Raw genomic sequence first — 16421 nt, 5'->3', positions numbered from 1 at the left:
GGATCTCTTTCTTCAGATCCCGGAGTTTGTCCTTCGGAAGGCACAATTGGGCCATCACCGAATTCACCGTGAAACCTAGAAAATCTATAACCTGTGAAGGAACCATGACCGACTTTCTGGTGTTTATAACAAACCCCAGATCCTGCAAAATAGTCGTGGTCAGTTGGAGGTGTCGTAAGAGAGTCTGCCGACACTGGTCCACTATCAGTATGTCGTCGAGGTATATAATAAGACGAATACCTCTTTCTCGAAGGTACGCCACTACCGGCTTCATCACCTTGGTGAAGCACCAAGGAGCCGAGGAGAGCCCGAAAGGCAGAACCAAATATTCGTACCATCGGTCTCTCCATTGGAATTGAAGAAACCTGCGATGCGGGGGAAAAATCGGAATAGAGAGATACGCATCTTCAAGGTCCAGCCAGACCATCCAATCTCCCACCTGCAGTAGATCCGTTAAAAGATGGATGCCCTCCATCTTGAAATGGTTGTACGTCAGGAATTGATTGAAGTCCCTGAGATTTAACACTAGTCTGTTTCCACCCCCTTTTTTCTGAATTACAAATATGTTGCTGCAGAAACCGTGAGGGCAGCGAATACTTGGTGCAATCGCGCGCTTCTGCAGCAAGGCCGCTATCTCTTCGTCTATAAAACTGGCCTCTAGTTGGGAAAAATGGAGAATTGGGGGTACGCTTGCCTGAACAGGACGTGAGTAAAACTCCAGGTGAAAGCCCTGAACTGTCTGTAAGACCCAAGCATCCTGTGTAAGGTCCTCCCACCGCCCCAGGCAGTGTCGAGTCCGACCCCCCAGAGGAAGAAGGGAAGTATCTGAAAGTCTCACCTGAGCTCTGCTGGTGCTTGAACTTCCCCCGGCCATCTCCAGTTTGATATCTGTTTTTGTTGAACCTCCTACGGGAGGGGTAGAAGGTTCCTCCTCGTGTTGAGTCAAAGTCATTTCTGCCCCTTCCGAAGTCGCCTCTGTGGGGGCCAGGAGGACCTCCTCGGCCTGACGAGCGACCCCCGCCTCGCCCGGCCCTGTGAAAAACACCCTGGTTGAGGGCGCGCTTGATGCCCTACTGGGCCTTGTCCAAAGCCGTAAAGGTACCGACATATTTGGAGACGTCCTTGATGAACTTGTCACCAAAAAGAAGACCCTCTGCAAGAGGTCCCGGTTCCGCGTCAGCGAGCTCCGTTAGATTCGAGTCCATCTTCATAAGCAAAGATTTTCTTCTCTCTGCCGAGACGGCGCAGTTTGCGTTGCCCAAAAAACATATGGCTCTCTGGGCCCATCCAGCTAGCACGTCCGGATTTATGATGACGAGGTCTCCTTGGCCACAAAGGCCATCTCTAGGATCTTTGCCAAGGGGCCGATGGCATCCAACATTTTGTCCTGACACCCCTTCCATGCCCTATCTAAACCCCTCTTCGGGTCCTTGGTGAACTTCTTCAGAAAGGTGAGAAGGATAGGGTCAATCTCCGGTGTTTCCGCCACCTGATTTGGGATTTCTGGTCTAGGGCACTCTGAGCGCAGACGATTTCTCACATCCCTAGGGAAGGACTTACGCAAATTATCATGAATATAAGCTGTGACCGCTGCAGGCGGCATCCAATCTTGCGATCTGGGGTGTACAATTTCCAGTGGGTCAAAGGTGAAAGGTGTATCTTCCGGCGCGAGGCTCTTGGGCTGCGCCACCTTTGCCTTCTTTGGAGGGTTGCGATCCTCTGAGGTGTCGGTGTCCGTGTCAGTGTTCGTGCCAGTATCCGTGTCCGTGTCTGTATCATGGACCCTGCGCTTAGCTGTGGCCTTGGCCCCTGCGTAAGAATGGTCCGTCGTGTCCGGCAGGGTAGCTAAGGCCTGCATGTGAGGCCAAGTGGCAGAGTCCCCTGAAGGACCCGAGGTGGATGCATCACCCTTCTTCTTCTGAGGTTTGGTAAAGCCATGTCTTTTGGCAAAACCTTCTAGTTGTCGTCGGATAGGACGAAGGGCTGTGGCCAGTGCCTGGTGCACTGTCTGAGGAACAGTAGTTTCCATCGCCCTGTTAACAGAGGACTGGACCGAAGCGTCCAAAGCACTAACAAGGTTGTCCTCCAAGGCAGCCGACTGCCTGTTCCCAAATTCCTCCTCCTCATAGTACCCCTCATGAAAGTGCTCTTCAGACATTCTGATGCACTGGTAATCCTTTCTAGGTTGTGTTCAGGCACACCAGGTACAAGGAGGGTCAGGGGGGGGGTCAGCCCACTCAGCACACAAACTTTCACTACCTTCAACCCCCTCAGCAAAGCTGTAGTCAAGGCGGGCCAGAGACCCAGGCCACTGCAATACCTTGAGCGTGTGCGCGCTCTAATTGGCCTTTTTAGTATTTTACCACCTCACCAGGCGATCGTTAAGGCAGAGGGATCCTTCCTAGCACTCCGACGTGAAAAACGCAATTGAAAACTAAAACGCGGTTCGCGCCGCGACGTGCAGCCCAAGCGCGACTGAATCCTACCAGAAACTAGCCCAATTCAGCGCGCTTTGGGGCGCACGTCGCGGCCGAGAGCCACCCGGCCGGATTACGCGTCAGCGGCGATCAGGAAAGCCGTCTGCGCATGCGCTAAGCGCGCGTACACTACGGGGGAAACACCGGGCTCAAGCAGGCTCAATAAACAAAATACAGGCGTCCGTCTGCCTCCGGTCAACGACCGACGCTACCCTCGCGCCTATGAAGCGCGCTCTTGCCACATGAGGAATCGATCTACAGAAAGACGGGTACAAAGGTGCTCCGCCAAAGCACCGCTACTCCCCCTGAAGAGGTAACAACCTCAGCATGCCAAATGTACAACAGTGCAGCAATAACAACCAATATAAGCAATGTATACAGTGTCAATTATACGACAACTCAAGATAAACATGTGCAATAGAAACACAGAGGGAGTAAACAAGGTGTACTTAGCTCTGAGCAGCAAAGAAAGAGGAAGATGGCGGCAGGCTAAGGCCTCTTATGGACTAAGGGGGCGTGGTTATGTGTAAAGCATGATGGGATATGCAGTTTAACGTTTTATTGAATGAAAAGCAAGCATTTTCATTGGCTGCTGTGAGCTTCTAGTAAAGATTGAGAAGCATAATCAGAAGCCTCCGGTCCTGACATAGAATTCTTGATTCCGATACTTGGCAAAAACCTAACCTAACTTAAGACTGCAACTTACTTACTCCTTCCCACGTATTAGGCTTAGGGGTAGGCGTATCTTAGAAGCACCAGTTGAGTTCGTTAGTCAATGTTTTAATGTATGTATATATTTGATCAATTTTAAAGTATCATATGGCTAAGAAACCATATCAATGCTTTTACAGTATTATTTCATAATACTACTTTTACTGTACGCACTTTACTTTATGATAAGTATTGCAATTGTGGCAATTCATTTCTCTTGCATGAGAAAGAAGACTGCTCAATAAAATAACACCTTGTATTGAAAACGCCCGTCTCTCTATTTCTCTGCACTCTGGTGAAACTAAGCATGCAAGATTGACTGAGTGAAATAGCTGTCTATTGTTTTCACACGACTCTAGAGATACACTCTTTATTCTGAGGGAGCAAAGTTGTCCTGTTTATGCGGTTGTCAGAAACTGAATCCCTTCTTGTCTAATAAGGGAAGTTCACTCCACCCTGTTCATTCGAGAAAGTTTCTAGTGACCTCTGAGCTAGCTGGCAAACCTAAATTAAGTATAACATAGTCAGTAGAGACCTAGATCACCTCAGTCCTACGTCTACACTGTTGTTTATGTTATACCAATGCGCAGAGCCTATTGGGAAAATAGGAACTACACTACAACTTCCAATCACAATTTGGAGACTTTAGACACCTCTTTGTCCTCGGAGAGTATATTAAAATCTTAGGGCACGAGTAAAGGCCATCAGGTCCAGGAGTGTAGATTGCACTCTCTCCTTATGGCCTGAACCATGGTGTCTTGGGAGAGTGATAAAAGCCTTCTAAGAACTGTCCCTTCTAATCTGTCCCATTCATAAGTCGGATCAAGGGAAAAAACCTCTTCTGCATACATACCCAGCGGAGGTATCTTCCCTTTATAAGCCTTTAGTAGTGGAATATGGGAAGGCCCCCCCCCCAATCATTTATTAAATCTTGATAAACAACTGGCCTGCAATAGGGCTTTCTGCTTAATGCCATCCCAATGCGTTCCCCAATTCAGATTCCTCCTGAAGATCAAACTAAAATATTTATATTGGTCGACTTGCTCCACCTCCCATGTGTCGAAGTACCAGCTGAATTTCTTTATTTTTTCCCAAAAACCAAATAATGGTCTTTTCCAAGTAAATGTGAAGCTGGTTCTGCTTACTATAGGTTGCTAAAGCATTTAGTTTCCACTGCAGATCAATAACACATTTGCTAGTATTCACACCAAGAATTTTCACTTTTATTAATGACACAGAGGCAAGGATTATTGCTTCTCTCTCTTTACTGTAAAACTCACAGCAGTCAATGAAAACGTTTTAACATTGTAAACAAACTACATTTCCCATGATGCTTCACTACCAATCATGTCCCAGCAGACCCTTTAAGAGCCACCATCTCCTTTCCAAGAGCCTCTTTCTTTGCTCTGATTGCCTTTAATCCAAAGTGCGTAACATAATCATTAAACAAGATCAACCTCTCAACCAGGAACTGGAAACGGCGTTGAAATACTTCTGACCAGAAGAAGACAGAATCAATTTCTGTTCTTTTCTGAACCTAAAATAAATCAAAAGGAAAACCAGTAATATCTGTAAACAACTGTATAATAAATATGGGTGGGTTATCCTTACAACAATTACAACCACAATTGTATTACAATCGGGTGGGATAATTTCTGCCTCCGTGTCCTTAATAGAATTGAAAATTCTTGGTGTGAATGCTAGTAAATTTTTTATTCTATTACAGGACCGGAGGCTCCGATTATTGTTAGTTTAACACTTGTCAAACACCTCGGTAGTTATATTGCCCACTGGTTTATAATAAAATTGTTTAAATGTAAATTCAGATGACCAATCAGCAGATTTCATAATATCTTGAATGTTTGAACCCAACATAAAAGACTTGGAGGACATTGCTCTATGTTAGAATTGGGGGTCTCTGGTTGGCACAGGTATGCACTTGTGACAAGCAGAGACCCTCTCCTCTAGTCAGGGCAAGGAAACTACCCTTTAAGAATAACCCCTGCTCGCCATCTAGGTTGCGTGGCGCGAGCAGACAAGGCCAATCCTCAGGGCGATAGTCAGTTAAGCATTTATGATCATACACAGTAAAAACAATGACCCACCACAAATGGACACCAGGCTGTATTTTGTATAAATAATACATGTACTTTATGTAAAAATATTTAACTCTTAGGCAGGTATATCACAAGACCATAAATAACGTTGCAATTGGTGCACAATACTATCAGGGATCAAGAGTTCTTGGTAATTATGCTTAGTGTCAGTTCAGTGCGACTCGTACTTTTGGGTTGACTCCTTGGGAGTTAAAAGTGAGCAAACATGAGTCTATTACCGATGCGGACCCTTTGGTCCGGAGCGTGCACCCTTTGGTGCGAGGCGCACAGTACCTTGCTTTTGTAGCGTTGCTACGCTGAATGCGGGTGCAGGGACGGCGTCCTAGGAGGGATTCTGGCAGCTCCTCTCGTCGTGGTGCAGGCCCGGCTTGCGCAGGCATCTCGGTCCGAGACGTACGAGCGGGAGGCCCTTGAGGAGTGGAATGGATGATCCTAGGCAGGCCGCCTGCAAGCGGCACACTGTTCAATGCGTACCTTCAGAGTACGGGCGAAGCTCGAGGTGTACTACCTCAGTACGCGATGTGGTTCCAGGGTACAGTAGAGTGGGTGCTTCGGGTGAGATATGCAGGGCAGGGCGGCTGGTACGCTTCAAGCGTACGAGCCGTACTCAGTCCTGGGAGGCGGCAGATCTACGGCGGCAGCTGGGACACAGCGGGTCTGGATCTGGACGGTGCGTACTTCGGCTCGAAGGCTGAGAGGACACACACGGTGCAGGAAATAAGGCACAGACTTGGCAAAACGCTGTGCGGTGCGGTCTGGATTTTGGACGGTGCGTACTTCAGCTCGAAGGCTGAGCGGAGACACACGGTGCAGGCAGTACCGCACAGACTTGGCAGCGATTAGGGGTTCGTGGCGGCCCAGGAATTGCGGGTCCAGCGGCGGATTGGTGAAGCAGGCTCTACCAGTTCAATGAAGGCAGCAGAAGAGCCCAATGGTCCTGGGGCTCAGTTCAGGAGGCCAGCTCACTTCCAGGCCCTTGGAGATTAGTTTGGAATCACAAGTTTTTGTAGAAGTAAAAATAAAAGCAAAGTCTTTGAACAGGATTTCCTCCTCTCCTTTGGCAGCAAGGTTCCCACTACAGGCCAGTCCACCAGGATAGGGACAGTCTTCCTCCTTCAGCTTCCTTGGTACCTTCTCCTCAGGCAGAGGGGTCGTCTTGGTTCACAAGCAGGATCTGATTTGTTAGGAGCAGAGCTCCTCTTCTTATACCCAGTTTCTTTTGTCTTTTCAGTCCAGGGGGCCTTAGCATAGTCCAATTCAGTCTCTGAGCACTTTGTTTTGCTGTTCCTGGCTTCTTCTTTCAGAGAGCAGGGCAGTGACATCAGACGCTCTCCAGGAGGTAGAGCCAGCATTGTGGGGACAAGTACAGTCAGGAGCACTCTGTTGACAGTCTTCCCTCTTCCTGGACCAGGTGCAGGGCAGAGTCATTAGTCGCTCCCCAGGGGGAGGAGCCAGCATTGTGGTGGCAGAGCACAGCCCTATTCAGAGTCAAGGGGCACTCCCACCACCCATCCTGGTGAAATCTGTCTATTCACCACCTGTCATCCCCAGCTCTGTCACTCACAAAACCCAGACAGCAGATGCACATCCTGGCAGAGGCGGGCTAAAATGGTCAGGCAAGCAATGCTAACTTTCTAAAAGTAGCATTTGCAAACACAGGATATTAAAATAAACTTTACTAAAAGAAGTATTTTAGGCATACTAAACTTGACCTTCTACCATGTCCCCTGAGCCTGCTGGGATTATAGAGTGTAATAATTCCAGCAGCCCATTCTGGCCTATGAGAACAGGTAGCCTTACAATAGTGAAAAACAAAAATGGCTGTAATTCACTATTAGGACTTGCCACACACAACAGGGCTTGTCATACCTTATGCTTACAATGCACCCTGCCCTAGGGCCTACCAGAGGGGTGACTCACATGAAGTAAAGGGAAGGTTTAGAGGCTGGCAAGTGGGTGTACTTGCCCGGCCAGCATGACAGTACCAGACTGCACGCAGGTTCTGCAATGGCAGACCTTAGACATATTTTTAAAAGGCTGCTTCTGTGGGTGGCACAACCAGTGCTGCAGGCCCACTAGCAGTATTGGTATTTACAAGCCCTGGCACTTCTGGTGCACTTTACTGGGGACTGACAGTAAATCCAATGAGCCAATCATGGAAATCAATTACAGGTACACTTTACATTGGGAGAACTTGCACTGCGGCACGGATTGGCCGTGGCGCAGTGCCCTGAGCAGCGAACACCAGCAAAACATCTGAGGCACATCAGAAAAGGGTGGAAGGGAGACTCACGCCAAGGTGCCAGGTCTAACATGTGTCACCTCCATCTGAAATGTGGGGAGAACTACCCCACCCTAGGGAGTTCCTCATCACTAAGGCGGAAAAACCTGGACAGACCGTCAGCATTGGCGTCATCTGTGCCAGGGCGGTGTTCCACCGTGAAGTCCATACCCTGTAGGGAAATGGACCACCTCAACAGCTTTGGGTTCTCACTCCTCATCTGCATCAACCATCTGAGGGGCTGTTGTCTGTCTGAACCCAGAAGTGAGACCCAAACAAGTAGGGTCTTAGCTTCTTCAATGCCCAGACCACAGCAAAAGCTTCTCGCTCAATTGCGCTCCACCTCTGTTCCTGAGGAAGTAACCTCCTACTGATGAAGACTACAGGTTGGTCCCAGCCCTCCTCAGTCATCTGTGAAAGAACAGCCCCTACACCATGCTCTGAAGCGTCTGTTTGCACTAGAAATTCCTTGGAGAAATCAGGGGCCAGGAGCACGGGCGCCGGGCACATAGCAGTCTTCAGGGTGTCAAAAGCTTTCTGACAGGTGTCAGTCCAGATCACATTCCTGGGCTGCTTCTTAGAAGTCAGCTCTGTCAAGGGTGTAACCATGCTGCCATACCCCTTGACAAACCTCCTGTAGTACCCTTTGAGACCCAGTAAGGCTCTCACTTCAGTTTGGGTCTTGGGGGGGTTTCCAAGCCAGGACGGTTTCAATCTTGGGTTGCAGGGGTGCCACCTTGCCACTCCCCACTTGGTGTCCCAAGTACACCACTGAACCCTGTCCGATATGACACTTGCTTGCCTTGATCGTGAGCCTGCCTTGTGAAGTGCCATCAACACTTCCCAGAGGTGTTGCAAGTGGTAGACAGTCAAAATATCGAGTTGGAAATATCGACCTACCATAATATCGAGTCTGAAATATCGAAGGAGCATAATATCGAAGGCAAGAATATCGTAGGACAGAATATCGACCCAAGGTAAGTAATATCGAAATACTTAATATCGATGTAAGTAATATCGAAGTTAGTAATATCGATAGCATATATATCGATGTTAATAATTTCGATGACACTAATATCGATATTTGTATTATTTTATAGTTTTTAATTATGTATGTGTTATATGTTTAATTTAAGTATTTAAAATAATTACTATTATATGTGTATACATTTTCTATAATAATATAGAAATTTATAAGGAAATTTGATGTTTTAGTACCGGAGCGGGTTGTGGGTTTATAGGGGAATAGGGTGGGAAGTAATTTAAATATGGTAAGTTGATTAATAATTAGTAGGATTAATTAATTAATTATAATTATTTGCTAAATAATATTGATTAATTGGGAAATAATTAATTGATTAATTGATATATATTTTCTGTAGCGGGATGTGGGTTTATAGGGGAATAGGGTGGGGAGTAATTTAATAATAATTAATTAATTAATATATGTTTTTAAATATTTATAACTAATTAATTGGCAAATAATTAATATTAATTAGTTATTTAATTAATATAATTTGGTACATATTTTAAATTAGTAATTAATTGGTAATTAAATAATATTAGTTAGTTAATTACATTATTAGAGTAATTTATTTATATATATAATTTTTAGTTACTGTTAATTAATTAATTGGGGAAAAATGATATTTATTATTAAATTATATTAATTACAGCTTATGTGCTAATATATTTACTTTATTGTTATTGTTAATTAATTATTAATTGCTAATTAAATAATATTATTTAACTTTGGGTTAAGGAGTATTTTTAGGGTTCAGGGTCATTTTTGGGTTTTTGGGTAAAGGGGTATTTTGAGTGTTTAGGGGCAGTTTTCAGTTTGTGGGTAAAGGGGTATTTTTAGGGTTCAGGGTCAGTTTTCAGTTTTTGGGTAAAGGGGTATTTTTAGGGTTCAGGGTCAGTTTTCAGTTCATGGGTAAAGGGGTATTTTTAGTGTTCAGGGTCAGTTTTCAGTTCATGGGTAAAGGGGTATTTTTAGGGTTCAGGGTCAGTTTTCAGTTTTTGGGTAAAGGGGTATTTTTAGGGTTCAGGGTCAGTTTTCAGTTCATGGGTAAAGGGATATTTTTAGGGTTCAGGGTCAGTTTTCAGTTCATGGGTAAAGGGGTATTTTTAGGGTTCAGGGTCAGTTTTCAGTTCATGGGGAAAGGGGTATTTTTAGGGTTCAGGGTCAGTTTTCAGTTCTTGGGTAAAGGGGTATTTTTAGGGTTCAGGGTCAGTTTTCAGTTTTTGGGTAAAGGGGTATTTTTAGGGTTCAGGGTCAGTTTTCAGTTCTTGGGTAAAGGGGTATTTTTAGGGTTCAGGGTCAGTTTTCAGTTTTTGGGTAAAGGGGTATTTTTAGGGTTCAGGGTCAGTTTTCAGTTTTTGGGTAAAGGGGTATTTTTAGGGTTCAGGGTCAGTTTTCAGTTTGTGGGTAAAGGGGTTGTTTTTGGGTTCAGGGTCAGTTTTCTCGACTGTTCCACTCTCTGGAGTGGGAATAGTAATTTTATCCCTGTGCTATCAAACGCTTTATATAATTAATTGTTAAAATATCACATGTTTATTTTATTTTTTATATTACTTACATTTTATGTATGTTATTGTTTTATGTTTGTACATGTATTAGTAAATTTGAATATATTTCATTAATTTAGAAATTAGTAAATTAGTTATTAATACTTATTGTTCAGTACATATATATTATATCTTTACTGTATATATTTAATTAATGTATTATTAATATATATGTTTTATTTATTAATTTTAAACATTATTAGATACTTTTAAATATGTATCTTTTATTTATTATTGTTATATACTTACTTTTACATTTATATATATTAAAAAAAAAATCGATATTTTTAACATCGATATTTTTTACAACGATATTATTTTTTCGATATTTTTGTACTTACCATGTTGTAGATAGGATGTCGATATTTTTGCCCTCGATATTGTTGACTCGATATTCTTGTAGGTCGATATTTTTGTAGTCGAAATTCTGTCATAGATCCGTTGCAAGTGTTCTCCCCATGTGCTACTGAACACTGCAATGTCATCCAGGTAGGCGGCGCTGAACTCAGCCAGTCCAGCCAACACCTGGTTGACCAATCTCTGGAAGGTGGCAGTGGCATTCTTCATCCCAAATGGCATAACCTGGAACTGGAAATGCCCATCTGGTTTGGAGAATGCTGACCTCTCTTTGGCCCCATCAGTCAAGGCGATCTGCCAGTACCCAGACGTCAAATCAACCGCGCTGAGGAGCCGGGCAGGCCATAACCGATCGATGAGCACATCAGCTCTGGGGATGGGGTGCGCGTCGGTCTTGGTGACTGAATTGAGTCCTCTGTAGTCCACACAGAACCAGGTGTGGCTCCCGGCGCTGCAGCCTTTGGGACCAAGACCACTGGGCTGACCGATGGACTGCTGGATGACTCAACCACACCTAGAGCAAGCATTTTGGAGACCGCCTCCTTGATGCAGGCTCTGACACTGCCAGTTACTCTGTAAGCCTTGTGCTTTACAGGCAAGCTGTCTCCTGTGTCCACATCATGGACGCACCAATCTGTGACACCAGGAACCATGGAGAACAGATCAGGAAACTGCCCCAGCAATTGGCGGCAGTCATTCTGTTGTTCAGGAGTCAGGGTGGGTGAGACGTTAATTCCATCCACTGACCCATCTTTCTCAGAGGCCCCAGTAGGTCAGTAAGAGGCTCAGTCTCCTCCTCCATCCCATCATCTGTGGCCAAGAGCATGCCCACTTCGGACCTCTCCAAATGGAGCTTAACATGTAGGACCCTCAAAGGGTTCCTGGGAGACTGCAAGTTCACCAAGTAGGTGACAGGACTCTTGCGCTCCACAACCTCAAATGGACCTGTCCACTTATCCTGAAGTGCACAAGACTCCACTGGGGCCAAGACCCACACCTTTTGTCCAGGCTGAAGCTCTAACAGAGTGGCATTCTGGTCATACCACCGCTTCATCTCTTCCTGGCTGGCTTCCAGATTTGCCTCAGCAAGTTGCCTGAATCGCCTGGTCTGGTTTCTGAAGGCCAGCATATAACTGTTTACATTCTGGGGAGGTTTCCTGGGAGATTGCTCCCATCCTTCCTTAACCAGACTGAGAGGTCCTCGCACGGGGTGGCCATACAGAAGCTCAAAGGGGCTGATCCCTAGAGACTTCTGTGGCACCTCACGGTAAGCAAAGAGATGCATGGTAAGAGGATGTCCCACTTACGCCTAATGGGTTCCTCAAGACCCATAATCATGCCTTTCAGGGTTCGGTGGAATCTCTCAACCAACCCATTTCCTTGGGGGTGATAAGGTGTGGTGAATTTGTAGGTTACACCACACTCTTGCCAAAGAGATTTCATGTACTTGGAAATGAAATTGGTGCCCCTGTCAGACACCCCCTCTAGAGGGAATCCCACTCGGGAGAAAATTCCCATCAGTGCCCGTCCCACCACGGGGGCCATCACTGTTCTCAGAGGGATGGCTTCAGGGAACTGGGTAGCATGATCCACCAGGACCAGGATGAATCTGTTGCCCATGGCTGTCCTGGGGTCCAGAGGCCCTACAATGTCAATTCCCACTCGCTGGAATGGGGTACTGACCACAGGGAATGGCTGGAGAGGAGCCTTCTGCTTCCTCCCACTCTTTCCACTTGCCTGGCAAGTCTGACAGGTCCTGCAATGAACATATGAGCTCTTGCGCATTTGGGGCCAATAAAAGTGGGTGACAAGCCTTTCAAAGGTCTTGTCCTGCCCCAAATGTCCTGCTAATGGAACGTAGGGAGCCAGCCCCAGGAGGAAGGCTCTGAACTTCTGGGGTACCACCAGCGCATGGGCTGACCCAGGTTCAGCAACCTTAGGCTCTGAATACAGGAGGTCATTCTGCCAGTAAATGAAGTGTGTACCAGACTGACTACCATTGGCCTGGTCTGCAGCCTCCTGCCACAAACCCACGAGAGAGGGGCATTCTCTCTGCTCCCTGCAGAATTCCTCCCTGGAGGAGCCTCCTTCTTGCTGCCAATGGGTCAGCTCAGGCAGGTCCCCCAGTTTGGCTATCTGTTCCCAGGTAGGCTCCAGGGTATCCCCCTCAAAGTCTGCTTCCTCCTGGGCTGTGGAAACTTCCGGGGCCGGTTTCCTGCACCCTCCATCTAAGGCTGGTTCCTGGGACTCTCCCTCAGGCTCCAGGACCTCTTCAACACCCCTACTGGCTGCCATTGACCGGGTGGTCACACATGCCCAGTCGGGTAAACCCACCATCTGCAGGTGAGTGGTCTTCTCCACCTTTTCCCAAGGGGAGCTCTCCAAGTCATTCCCTAGAAAACAGTCTACAGGCATGGCGGTTCTCACAGCAACCTGCAGAGTACCAGAGACCCCCCCCCCCCACTCAAAAGGAACTTGAGCCATTGGACAACGACTCTCTGAGTTGTCAGCATTGACAACCCTACAGTAGGCATGGGGTACAACCTGCTCTTGAGACACCAGGTGGACATCAGGTGCGGGCATCAATAGCCTTCTAAGTATATTTAATGCCAGAGTGATTCGCGCGCTGCAGAATGTTCGCTAGCCAGCTCGCCTCGAGGCCCCCGCACACATACAAGGTGCAAAACACAGGTTAAGAGAGACGCTTCCCTCTTAAGATGGCCAAGATAGTGCCACATGGGCTCGATTAGAGAGGCTGCCTCGCCCCGTTGACACCAGAGACAGTTTTGCGGCACAGCACTCGGGTCAACGTTAGACACTGAAAGAACCGTGTCGCTGGGAAGGAGTCCAAACGTTCAACACTCAGTGACCAAGGCTCAGCGATCACCCACCACCGAAGGGCTTCGTCCTGCTCACGTACCACAATTGAAGGGTCCAGGGCCCCAGGGTATATCACTGTTTGAGAGAGCCCTTCCACCAGAATATTTGAGTGCAACAGTCACCGTCAAAGAAAGGTGGTGGCTTGATGTTGTGTGTCTGGCTGTGTGTGTGTGTGTGGCTGTGTATGTGGCTGTGTATGTGGCTGTGTGGCTCTGTGTGTGTGTGTGCCTCAGTGTGTGTGTGTATGTGTGTGTGCCTCAGTGTGTGTGTGGCTCTGTGTGTGTGTGTGTGTTGCTCTGTGTGTGTGTGTGTGGCTCTGTGTGTGTGTGTAGCTCTGCGTGTGGCTCTGTGTGTGTGTGGCTCTGTGTGTGTGTGGCTGTGTGTGTGTGTTGCTGTGTGTGTGGCTGTGTTTGTGGCTGTGTTTTTGAAACAAATAAAACACGTTATTTTCAATGTCAATAGCTCAAACCCGCGTAAATAAGCGACCTATTGCAAATGCAATAGGTTGCACATTTGCGAGAGATTAAGCTATTGGCATTGTAAATGACAATGCCATTTATTTATCTGTTCTCAAAACCAACACATAAATAAAAATGTTGTAATTTACAAAGCCAATAGCTCTAACATTTGTAAAGGCGAGACCGTTGCATTCTAAATGCTTGTGTATTGAGGGAGTCAGAGGCGCCGGTTACTTTGATCTGTGCGGCCCTGGTTTCTGGCTACAGTGCAAGGAAATGAGCTTCACAATTGCAGGCGTGGCTGGAGTCCCGTTTAAAGGGACAGTCGCAGGCTCTGTTCAGTGGTTTCTTTGCGCTGTGGGGGGCCCGGACCTCAGGAGAACCAATGGCCATAGCACCCTGAAAACGCCTGATCTCTTCTGTTCTTAGAATTTCAGCAGGGTCAAGCCTGGTTAGTACCCAGAGGGAGACTACCTGGGAATACCAGCTGCTGTAGGCTACTATTTCTGTAAGCCTTCTATGGAAAGTTCTGGGCTATGTTTTCACCCGCGCGATTCGTGGGAAGGAGTTGTTTATGGTTTTATAGCATGGAAGGTATGGGTCGTGCTCTTTGATTGGCAGGCAGGGTCATATGATTCTCCTGCTATGTAGTGATTAGTTAAGGGGCGATGTGGATAGTTTATAATGCACTGCTTTACTGGTCAATGAGCTGGTATGTGTATAAGTATGATGGGCTTCATCTGGCTTCTGACTCATCATGTTATGGCCTTTAGAGATCAGAGAACTGTAAGCACATGCAGGAGGAGGTGGTTGCTGGGCCTTCCACTGCACCTTCCTAGGCAGATGTTCAAAAGATGATTGAGGCAGCTGTTTCTGCTACCTTTCAGGCTAGAAAATCGGAGGACGGAGAAGCAGAAATCGGATACCTCTGTTCCTCCTGGTCCTGACTGTGATTCAGAGGATGAGGTGAAGAGTCAGTTTATTCATGGGACTGACCGTAGTATTTTACAGCATGAACTGGACAATTTGGGATTCCTTGATCCCTCAGTGGCAGAGGAGTCTGAAGATTTCTTTGCCAATTATCAAAAACAGGAGCCTGAAAGTCTTCCTGTCCATAAATCTGTCTGGAATGTACTGGAGGGGGAATGGAAGGATGTAGATAAAAGAATAGAATAGAATAGATGTGAACTTGTAGAGCGCGAATTGCTGCCCGGGGGCGTCCAAGCGCTAAGGTAACCAGAACCTACTGAAGAGCAGAGGAGGAGGAAGCCAAGGGTTAGTGGGGGGAATTAAACAAGAAAGTCTTTAATTGTTTACGAAACACAGTGAGGTTGGGATTGGCTCTAACATGTAGTGGCAGAGTGTTCCAGATAAACATGCCTTTCTCCGGTTTCTGGTTAAGCGTTATCCATTGCAATGGTTTTCAGAGGACGTCCCTTCCGTGGTGAAGGTTGATTCCCTGTTGGCTGGACTTTCATCACAGAGCCTGGTTGTTTCTGAGGATGCGGTTCCTTCTGATCCTGGGGATAAGTGGGTTCAGGGGGCTTTGAAAAGGTCCTTTGCAGCTTTCAACCTGGCTGTTAGATAGGCAGCAATTTTGTTGTGGAAAAATGAGGCTAGGGAGTCGCAGAGGGCTTGAGAGGGGGTGATGTCGTTGGAGTTGGCTGAGGGGTTGGTAAATTCCTTGACGATGTTGAATAATTCCTTGCTGTTGTGGGCGTTGTTATTTAGATGGTCCTTGAAGGCTGTTTTCTTGGCGTTTCGGATTAGTTGGTGGTGTATGCGGGTGGCGTTTTTGAAGGCGTCTTTGGTGCTGGTGGTTGGGTCTTTTTTCCAGGCCTTCTCGAGGGAGCGACAGAGTTTCTTGGATTTCTTAAGGTCATCGTTGAACCAGGAGGCCTTCTTGCTGCCTAGTTTTATTTTTCGTTTTTTCAGTGGTGCTAGGATGTCGGCGCTGTTGGATAACCATTGGGTGAGGTTGGTGGCTGCTTGGTCTGGGTTTGAGGAGTGGGCGGGGGGGTTTTGAAGAAGCGATGAGGAGATCTGGTCGATGGTGAATTTGTTCCAGTTTCTTTGCAGAGTGGGATGGTGGTGGTTGTTGGATGTGGGCTTGTTGTAGGTGAAGTGAACGCAGTTGTGGTCAGTCCAAAGGAGAGCTGTGGTGTGGCTGAAGGAGACATGTTTGCTGGAGGTGAAGATAGGGTCGAGTGTGTGACCTGCGATGTGGGTGGAGGTAGAGACAAGTTGTTTAAGTCCGAGGTTTGCGAGGTTGTCCAAAAGGGTGGTGGTGTTGCGGTCGTTGTACTTTTCAAGGTCTCCACAAAACCTGGGGTCCCTCAAGGCTCTAGCATCTCGCCCATTCTTTTGAACATCTACATGAAGTCATTACCGGTACTGATCAATCAATTTCACCTCACGTGCTATAACTATGCAGATGACGCACAAATACTCCTTCAACTGGAATGCCCCAAAGACATTTGAAACTTGCCAATTTTCAGTTGTCTCAGAGCCGTGGATAAAAGGAAGACTTGGAGCCATCTCATATTGTAAGCTCCGAAAACGGAAATAC

The 16421-nt window shown here is 46.8% G+C and overlaps 1 long non-coding RNA gene across 1 annotated transcript in view; it reads right to left on the bottom strand.

The window, feature by feature from the left end:
- Positions 1-4451: 4451 nt before the first annotated feature.
- LOC147679064 (uncharacterized) overlaps positions 4452-16421 on the bottom strand; it is a 137735-nt gene continuing 125765 nt past the window's right edge. The window contains exon 3 of the long non-coding RNA XR_015300992.1: positions 4452-4725. This is a non-coding gene — a long non-coding RNA (uncharacterized LOC147679064). The remainder of the gene's footprint in view (positions 4726-16421) is intronic.

The sequence above is a fragment of the Lissotriton vulgaris genome, chromosome 11 (genome assembly GCF_964263255.1).
Source record: "Lissotriton vulgaris chromosome 11, aLisVul1.2, whole genome shotgun sequence".
Lineage (NCBI taxonomy): Eukaryota > Metazoa > Chordata > Amphibia > Caudata > Salamandridae > Lissotriton > Lissotriton vulgaris.
This window is presented reverse-complemented; position numbering and strand designations above follow the sequence as displayed.